Source organism: Prosopis cineraria, unplaced genomic scaffold, assembly GCF_029017545.1.
Source record: "Prosopis cineraria cultivar Desert tree isolate PC_DT_omini unplaced genomic scaffold, ASM2901754v1 PC13, whole genome shotgun sequence".
NCBI lineage: Eukaryota > Viridiplantae > Streptophyta > Magnoliopsida > Fabales > Fabaceae > Prosopis > Prosopis cineraria.
The window spans coordinates 6,470,989-6,481,183 of NW_026555344.1; the positions used below are offsets into that span (position 1 = coordinate 6,470,989).

General features: G+C 36.1%; 1 long non-coding RNA gene across 1 annotated transcript; it reads left to right on the forward strand.

The window, feature by feature from the left end:
* The first annotated feature begins 2,469 nt into the window (after positions 1–2,469).
* Positions 2,470–5,031, forward strand: LOC129290366 (uncharacterized). The gene is made up of 4 exons (XR_008588329.1): positions 2,470–2,772; positions 2,883–3,247; positions 3,709–3,781; positions 4,744–5,031. It is a non-coding gene; the product is annotated as an uncharacterized LOC129290366 (long non-coding RNA).
* Positions 5,032–10,195: the final 5,164 nt, after the last annotated feature.

Genomic DNA, 10,195 nt, shown 5'->3' on the forward strand with positions numbered 1-10,195 from the left:
GTTTAAACAAACATCCATCAAATTAGGGCCTAATATATAATTTTTACCAAAGGAGGGTAGGAGAGAGAGGGAGAGTGAAATTTAGTAAAAATCACATATTAGGCTCCAATTTAATGAACGTTTGTTGAAATTTAACAATAAAAAAAATTATCCTAATTTTAATTATTTAGAATTTAAAATATACATTTTTTAAAGTTTATAATTTAAATTATTTCTAAATCTGTAGTTCAGAGTTCAAATTGCAAATATATCAATCCTATTAAAAAAGTATTATTAATAAAAAAATTTAACATTGTCTTATAATTTGGGATGGAAAAAGTGTAATGATTCTACATGCTTACAATCTCATGTTGGTTATATGATTATGTTTTTATAAAAAGAAAAAAAAAGGAAAGGAAAATTTCCTCTAATTAATGTTTTTCTTGGTTTGGGAATAAATTTAAAATTTTTAAAAATGAATTTGATGTTGAAATCACAATGCAAAATAGGGATTTTAAAAAAATACTCATATTTATTCTCCAACCGTATTTCAAACGAAATTATTTTTTTAATAAAAATTGTGCACGATGAAAATATACAGATTTTGGAAATTATAAGTATGATTGAAAATTCAGAATGTTTCCGCATTGAAGTGAAGCGAAACAGCTCATGACCGATTATGGGAATCTCTGGGTGCCACGCCCTTTCACGTGAATCCCACGCTCTCATTCCTACATGGCATCCGTTCATTTGACGAGATCCTAAGGGGCTGCCACGTCATCATAATGACCGTACAGCTGTACCTGGGACTACCTGCTAGGTTACTCTCATCGATTATCTCCCAATTTGTCTGCTGCACATGTTTTTAAGTCTCTATTTTTTTAACTTTTTATTATGTAACTTTCTTTATATAAAAATTAAATATAATGTCATACACGCATAATTTAATTATTTTTCAAATTTGACGATCCCAGATTGTTTTATCCTGTATTTTTATCCATCCAGCAGTAATGATCAGTAGTGGTTACCAATTGATAACAAGCAAATAAAAAAAAAATCTTTTTTGCTTGTAATAACCTTGCATCGGCAAATGCCAGTGATATCTTGAATTTCAAAAAAAAAAAAAACAAAGAGAGAGGGATAAAAAGATAAGACAACGAAATAGAATAGAAGAACAACATTTTAGAGAACAAGATATACTTAGAGATAAGATATATAATTGGAACGTACCCACAGAATTGCCTAATTAAATAATTCAGTAATTCACAGGAGTAACCTTAAACTACAACATGGTCAACCAAATGAGAAAACAAAGCAATATATATTTTGCCAGCTCCTCCATATCTCTCTTTGATTCCCTCCACATTATATGCAACAAGCTTTATTTGGAATCATGGACATGCATGTTCCAAATAAACCTATTTAAAAAAAATTCTATATATGTTAATTAAGAATTGAAATCATAAGTAGTGTGTGATATTGTGTGGTTATTATAGTCCTAGAATTCACAAGCTGGCTTATTTGGCGGAAGTGAGATGGAATGATGGTGATGTTTACTGTAAAGCCCCACGTGCAAAGATCATCTGCGTCTTGCCACTTGTTCAAATTATTGATAATCTTATTGTTGTTTTGATTGACAATTATTATTTCATTTCAATTCATTCATTATCTTCTCTTCTTTTGCACATGCCAAGTAGACACTTGAATTTCCCTTGTGAATTATAATATACTTGCAACTTGTGCCCTCTTATTTCTTGGGTACATGCTCTTCCAATATATGCATAATATAATGTGTATGTGTATTTATTTTTATGTAATCTGACTTGATTCGGATTAGTTAAAATTGAATGTAACTTTAAGAAATTAGTTGGTATTATGGTATGACAAAGATGACCAAGTGGATCGGAGGAGCAAGTATGTTAACTTACAAAGAGAGTAATTCAGCATTTATCACACTTTCTCCAAATTATCCTTCATAAAATTAGAGTTTTATTTTCATGAAACAAGCTCAATTCCTTCACATGCTTAAAATTGGTTATATGGATAGTTTAGTTCAATTTTATTAGTTTTAGATATAATTATTATGCTTAGCCAATTTTTAAAATTGTATGGGTTGGTTAAAATTTACTTATATTTGAATACAGGATTGTTATTGTGAATTATTGAAAATGAGGTGATGACTCAAGATTAATTAGAGATTGGATTAATTAACTGTGATAACCCTTATAAAAATAAATTAATATACATATATATATGATAATTGGTTTATGTATGTTTATATTAAATCCTTATACAATTATGCTAATAGAGGAAGCTGATGTAGTGGTAGTTGGGCTGGATTATTTTCATTTGGTCCCAAGTTCGAACCGTAGTGAGCCCATAGAATATTTTTCTTCCTTTGCTGATTTTCCTCATAAGAAAATTACCAAATTACCCCTAACATAATTATATTTTTATTTACTCTTCTTTTGTTCTTCAGAAAGGATTCTGGAGCAAAAGAGAAAGAGAGAGTCGGTGGAGAGAGTAAGAGAAATCCTAGGTCTAGAAATTTCACTTCCTCCGTATACAGCAGTCACTGGCGTTGAGGTTCCGTCCGCCGTTGCTAGTGGATTGAGGTGTGCGTAAGTGGCTTCCTTCTTCCTTGCCGTGACGCCGTCTGATGTGTATGCGGGCTCGAGCTGCAACTCGCCTTCTCCTCTGTTCTGGGTGTTATAAAAGAGCACGCTAAACCTTCTCCTTCTTCCTCCTTGAATCGTTGCTGCTTCTCTTCAGTTTTAGCTGTTATTATCGTCGGTACGCTTGCCTTTACTCCATCTGTCGTTGGTCAGTCAACGAGTGATCTTTGCACTCTGTTTTCTTTATTTATTTCAGATTACCGAGCTCTTTCTCCCTTCTTTATCCAGGTGCATGTGTGAGTATTTAGATCTTCCTTCTCTTTATTATCACCAGTGATTATTGTTGGAAAGAGTTGGAGACTTGTGCTGCACCGATTGCTCCGGCTATCTTTCGTGCTCTTTGTCTCTGTTTTTTTTTCCTCTTCGTTTTCTGTTTTGGTTCTATCTGTGGCGTCATCTTCGAGTAACAGCTGGGATGAGAAACCAAGTTGCCAGAGCTGCGGCAGTGCTGTTATGAATATGGATTATTGTTGCTGATTCATTTCCTGTGTTTCCTTGCGAGTAGTGCTCAGTTTTCTGCGTCCCTGTTCTGCTGCAATCTTCATTTTCTTCTTCTTTCTCCTTTGTTGTCCGCTGCCATCTGGGTTGAGAAGGTGAGAAATTTTAAACTCTCCTATTGCTAATCCACTATGTCGTGAGAGTAAGAGATAAGGACATGTGTGACGTGCGTATACGTGAAATGCAGAAGTAGAGTTGTATGCGCTACTATTACTGTTTGGTATATGTAATCATGGCAACCTCACATTGTTCTGTCATTATTCATGCTGTTACGTAAGAAAAAGAAGAAAAAGGAAGAAGAAGAGAGGAGGAATTTCTATTTAAATGAATATTGCGGTTATGCAAGGAAGCAAGATGATATTGTAGATTGAGATTCCAATTAGAAATTATGGAATTAGACGATATTGCAAGATCTCAATAAAACTGAAAAAAAAATTAGGAAGGAAAAATATTAACATCAACTTCGACAATTATGTATGTATGTATGTTGTTTGGTAAAATACCCAGGACAAATTTATTTAATTATTTAATTATTTATTTATTTATATTCTAATAGGGTGTGCAGAAGAAAGGGAACCTGACCAAAATTGAAAGAAAGGATATCTTTAAAAATTTTGAAGCTCCGACGAGTAAGTGAATAGCATTCCATTTAATATTTTATCTTTATTTTAATAGCCTCTTCCTGAATTATTTTTCTTATGAATTATATTAATTATGAAAATTTTAAGATATCAGTGAAAGACAAACGAGTTATGATATATGCATTCATTGATTTTTACAAAGATATTTCCAAGTTTGATGGAAGTAATCTTGTATGGTTGTTAAACTTTGAAATTTATTGGATACTCGATTAATACAAAGTTATGATTTTGACAAACGTTGAGATTTGACACAATTCATGCGAGTTTGATTTTGAAAATGACAATTTAAATTCAAAATAATCATTTCTCTCGCATGTTGAAATGGGATTTCTAAGAGAACTTTACACAGAACACTGTTACTAACGGCAGTTCCGTTAGTCCGTAGCGCGCTGTGGTTAAATACTAGCTAGTTTGTTTCGTGAGTTTTATTCTCACGTTTGGTATTCGTGGGCTTCATACCCGCGTTTGATTTCGTGGCCTGAGCCACGTTTGGTTACTTACCCTCGTGGGCTGTGTGTCCACGTTTGATTCGTAGCTCCGGCTGCGTTTGGTTATTTACCCTCGTGGACTGGTGTGTCCACGTTTGTTTTCGTGGCATAAGCCGCGTTTGGTTATTTACCCTCGTGGACTGAGTGTTCACGTTTGTAACCTGTTCTGTTGAGTTCTCGAAATTTTAAATGTTGATTAATATGTATTTTTGAAATTTATCCGGTGTTGACTAGTAATTTGTATTACTTTGAGTTATATGAGAGCAAATGGTTTCTTTAAGCATGAGAACATAAATTGTTCTCTACTTATTCTTATTTTTCAAATATGATTATAATTTATATGCTTATAATTTTGGTGGAATTACTTTCAATTATTTGACACCATTATTAGAGACTGTCAATTTAAATTTTAAGAATTTTATTATGGGAATGCTATTCACTGGAAAAATTATTTGGCTTCAGATTGGTTAGCTGACGCCGATTCTACCAGCAACCTCAAAAGGGCAACTAGCTACAGTGGGTGGATATTTTGATTGGTATTATTGTCTTTATGTAAATATATAATTTGTATGTCCTTTTGATTTGAGAGAAGAATAGATGCTCCACATAGGTTGTTGATAAACTTTATTTTTGATCTGTATATGGGTTGTTGGCTGGAAGGAGCTACGCTCCTGATTTATACTGTTATCTGTCAGAATTTTGTTGTAGAATTTTCGGGAGATCCTAGTTACAGGGGAGGTTCTGCCGAAATTTTTACAAAAATATCGACACTCTTTTATAATATTAAATCCAATAAGTTATTTTAAATTTTCATAGGATTTGATTAAATTTTGTTCCTTTCTTTTGTAAAAAAAAAATGAAAAAATGAAATCAATGTTTATTTTAAGGCTTACGGGAATGTGTAAGTGACTCATACCCGTGCCGGTCACCCTCTATTTTGGGGTGTGACAATTTGGTATCAGAGCCAAGGTTTTTACATATAAAACTATGTGGAGCAGAAACTTGCCAGTGAGGTTTCAATTATCATTATGAACCCGGGCATAATTATAATTGAGACATCATTGGAAGTTCTATAGGAAGTTTTCAAACGACGTTTGTTTTTTTTTATTGACTTTTTATTATATAAAGGAATTGTATTTTGAATTAAATATTTCTTTTGTTTCTTGATATAGTGAAATATGCCACCCAGACGTCGAGTATCTACCAGGAGCTCCACTAGCAGTAGAGCCTCTGGCAGAATTTCTCCGACAGATGATATGCCCTTGAGAGGTAGAGGACGGCGTCAGAGTAGGATCAGGGCTAGGGGTGGTCGAACCCTTAGGCCCCTTCAAGATATTCCTTCTAGAAGTGATCGAGTAAGTTCTCAATCTGAAGAACAAACAGTCCCTTCGACAAATGATACCCCAGAGGAAAATCCTATAGTTAAGTTATCGGAGTTTATGAAGCTAAACCCATCATCTTTTTCGGGAACTAATGCACGAGAGGACCCAATTGAGTTTCTCGAAGGAATTGAGAAGAGATGTAGGGCCTTGAGATGCCCTGATGCTCAGTATGTTGAATTTGCAGTGTTCCAACTTCAAGGGGTAGCAAGTACTTGGGCAAAAACAGTCCCAGGTTTGCATGCAACGAGAGCACCTTCTTTAACTTGGGAAGAATTCAAGACTACATTTCTAAATCGCTATTTGCCTCAGAGCACTAGAGACGCAAAAGTTGAAGAGTTTCTGACTTTAAAGTGTAGTAAAGGAATGTCTATAGTAGAATATGACCAGAAGTTTACTGAATTATCCTCTTTTGCTCCTCATATTATACCGACTGAAAAAGAACGAATTAGCAGGTTTGTACAAGGATTACCAGTTGACATACATGACAACATAGCACCTATGTTGAGTCGTGATATCACCTATGCTGAGATTGTTGATAGTGCATTGAGAATTGAGAATCGACATAAGGCAGAAGAAGCAATTTCTAAGAAACGCAAGAGGGAGCATGATGAGAAATTTCCTGGTTCTTCTTCCAAGAGTCATCAATTTTCAAGTCAATCTCACTTTCGTGCCTCACAATCTAAGCCTAGATCATTTGGTTCACCATCAGTAAGCACTCCCGTTGTGAGACCCAATTCTGGTAATGTGAGACCTCGAGCCCAGTCAGTGCCGAATCAATCGGGTTATGCTAGAGTCCCTTGTAATAGTTGTGGAAAATATCATTCGGGACCGTGCTATAGAGTGTCTGGTGCATGTTTTGAATGTGGACAGACGGGCCATTTGAGAAGAAATTGTCCATATCTACAGTCTGTGTCAAGTCACGGATCAATTCAACCTTCTCCTCGCCCTACTTCCTCATCAATCCCACCTGCTAGAACTGCTTCTACTTCAGCTAGCAGGGGTAAATTTGGAAGGGGAAATGGTCAGCGGGGACAATCTTCCTTAGGACAAAGGCAGGCGAGAGTTTATGCCATGACAAGACAGGATGCTAAAGCCTCAAATGCTGTTGTTACAGGTATTATAACTGTGTGTTCTAATCAAGCTTATGCATTATTTGATCCTGGATCCACTCATTCATATGTGTCCGCTTATTTTGCTAAGAGGTTGGGTAAAGAACCTATCCAACTTGATAAGTCATTTGTAGTTGGTACTCCAGTAGGGGAATCTTTAATTGTTTCTTATGTGTACAAGTCTTGTGAAGTGTCTCTTGAGGGCAGAGAAACCCTTATTGATTTGATGATGCTTGATATGATTGATTTCGATGTCATCCTGGGCATGGACTGGTTAGCTTCTTGCTATGCTACCGTTGATTGTCACTTAAAAGTAGTGAAATTTGATATTCCAGGTGAAACTTCTTTTATATTGCAAGGAAGTTTTATAGAAAGACCTACTAATCTTATTTCAGCTTTAAAAGCCCAACAATTACTGCAGAAGGGTTGTCAAGGTTTTTTAGCGGTGATAAGGGACATTGATAAACCCACTGTTAGTTTGGATCAAATTCCTGTTATTCGGGAATTTCCTGACGTTTTTCCAGAAGAGTTACCTGGATTGCCACCTGATCGAGAGATTGAATTTGCCATTGATTTAGTTCCGGACACTCAACCAATTTCTATTCCACCTTATAGAATGGCACCTTCTGAGCTGAGAGAACTAAAGACTCAATTGCAAGAACTGTTAGATAAGGGATTTATCCGACCTAGCACATCTCCTTGGGGAGCACCAGTACTTTTTGTGAAGAAAAAGGATGGGTCATTAAGACTCTGTATTGATTATCGGCAGCTTAATAAGGTGACGGTGAAAAACAGGTACCCATTGCCTCGTATAGATGATCTTTTTGATCAGTTGCAAGGAGCTCAGTATTTTTCCAAAATAGATTTACGTTCAGGTTATCATCAATTAAAGATCAAGAAAGAGGATATACCTAAGACTGCATTTAGAACCCGATATGGTCATTATGAATTCCTAGTAATGTCATTTGGGTTAACTAATGCACCAGCAGCTTTTATGGATCTAATGAATCGGGTGTTTAGACCGTTTCTTGATAAGTTTGTGATTGTTTTTATTGATGATATTCTGATATACTCAAAGAGCCTAGAGGAGCATGAACATCATTTACGGATGGTTTTACAGACGATGAGGGAACAACAACTTTATGCCAAATTCTCTAAATGTGAATTTTGGCTTGATAAAGTTACCTTTTTAGGACATGTTGTTTCTAAAAATGGTATTCAAGTGGACCCAGGCAAAGTAGAAGCGGTGCAAAATTGGCCAAGGCCAACAACTGTTACAGAAATTCGCAGTTTCTTAGGTCTTGCAGGATATTATCGTCGTTTTGTCAAGGATTTCTCTAAAATAGCAGCTCCACTGACAAGATTAACTCAAAAGAATGTGAAATTTGAATGGAGTAACAAGTGTGAAGACAGTTTTCAAAAGTTAAAGGAGTGTTTGACTTCGGCACCAGTTTTGAGTTTACCATCAGGCAATGGAGGGTATGTAGTTTATTGCGATGCTTCTCGTGTGGGTTTAGGCTGTGTTCTAATGCAGCATGGACGAGTTATTGCTTATGCCTCAAGGAAACTTAAGAAACACGAGCAAAACTACCCAACTCATGACCTAGAGATGGCAGCAGTTGTTTTTGCGTTAAAAATTTGGCGTCACTATCTTTATGGTGAGACATGTGAAATCTATACTGATCATAAGAGTTTAAAGTACATTTTTGAGCAAAAAGATCTTAATCTTAGACAAAGAAGGTGGATGGAGTTACTGAAGGATTATGACTGTACAATTCTTTACCATCCTGGTAAGGCAAATGTGGTGGCTGATGCCTTAAGTAGAAAATCGATGGGTAGCTTGGTGCACATGACTTCGACAAGGAGGCCTTTGGTGCAAGAAATTCATAAACTTGAGCAGAGTGGAGTCAAGTTTGAAATTATTGATAAGGGACCATTTCTGGCTCATGTACAAGTTCGTTCTTCTTTAATGGATCAGATTAAGAGCGCTCAATTTTCAGATCCAAAATTATGCAAGTTAAAAGAAGCAGTTATAGCTGGAAGTAACATTGAGTTTGAAATTGACCAGGAAGGAATATTAAAGTGCAAGGGTAGAATTTGCGTGCCACACGAGGAAAACTTGAAACGACTTATCATGGAAGAGGCTCATCATTCTTCATATACCGTGCATCCAGGAGCAACTAAAATGTATCAAGATTTGAAACAACTGTATTGGTGGGATGGCATGAAAAAGGATGTGGCAGACTTTGTCTCACGCTGTTTGACATGCCAGCAAGTTAAGGCAGAACACCAAAAGCCAGCTGGGCTACACCAAAGGTTAGAAATACCAGAATGGAAGTGGGAAAATATCACAATGGACTTTGTCACCGGGTTACCTCGCACTGCTAAGGGGTATGATTCTATCTGGGTTATTGTTGATAGACTGACGAAATCAGCTCATTTCATTCCAGTAAAGACAACATATAATGTTGATAAATATGTTCAATTATATATTGATGAGATTGTGCGATTGCATGGAATTCCAATATCCATAATTTCTGATAGAGGTCCTCAATTTACTTCCCGATTTTGGAAATCTTTCCAAGAAGCTTTGGGCACTCGATTAGACCTTAGTACTGCTTTTCACCCACAAACTGATGGCCAGTCTGAGAGAACCATTCAGATACTTGAAGATATGTTAAGATCTTGTATTCTGGATTTTGGTGGCAGTTGGGACCGTTACTTAGCTTTGGTAGAGTTTTCTTATAACAACAGTTATCAATCTAGCATACAAATGGCCCCATATGAAGCACTTTACGGCAGGCAATGTAGGTCTCCTATTGGGTGGTTTGATGTTGGTGATACTAAGCTGTTGGGACCAGATTTGGTGCAAGATGCTATTGAGAAAGTGAAAATAATTAGAGAAAGATTAATAACAGCCCAAAATCGACAGAAGTCTTATGTTGATAATCGACGTCGAGAATTACAATTTATAATTGGAGACAAAGTATTTCTTAAGGTGTCTCCTATGAAAGGAGTAATGAGATTTGGGAAAAAGGGTAAATTGAGCCCAAGATATGTTGGTCCATTTGAAATTCTGGAAAAAATTGGTGCAGTTGCTTATCGTTTGGCGTTACCGCCTGAATTGTCAGGTATTCATCCGGTGTTTCATGTATCAATGTTACGGAAATATTTATATGACCCTTCTCATGTAATTGAAGCTCAGGGGATTCAAATATCCCCAGACTTATCTTATGAAGAAGTTCCAGTAGCTATTTTGATCGACAAGTTAAGAAGTTGCGGTCAAAAGAAATCACTTCGGTGAAAGTGCTATGGCGAAATCATTCTCAAGAAGAAGCCACGTGGGAAATTGAAGCCGACATGCGTGCTAAGTACCCACACCTATTTTGTGGAATAAGGTAAGTATAAATTTAAATTCGGAGG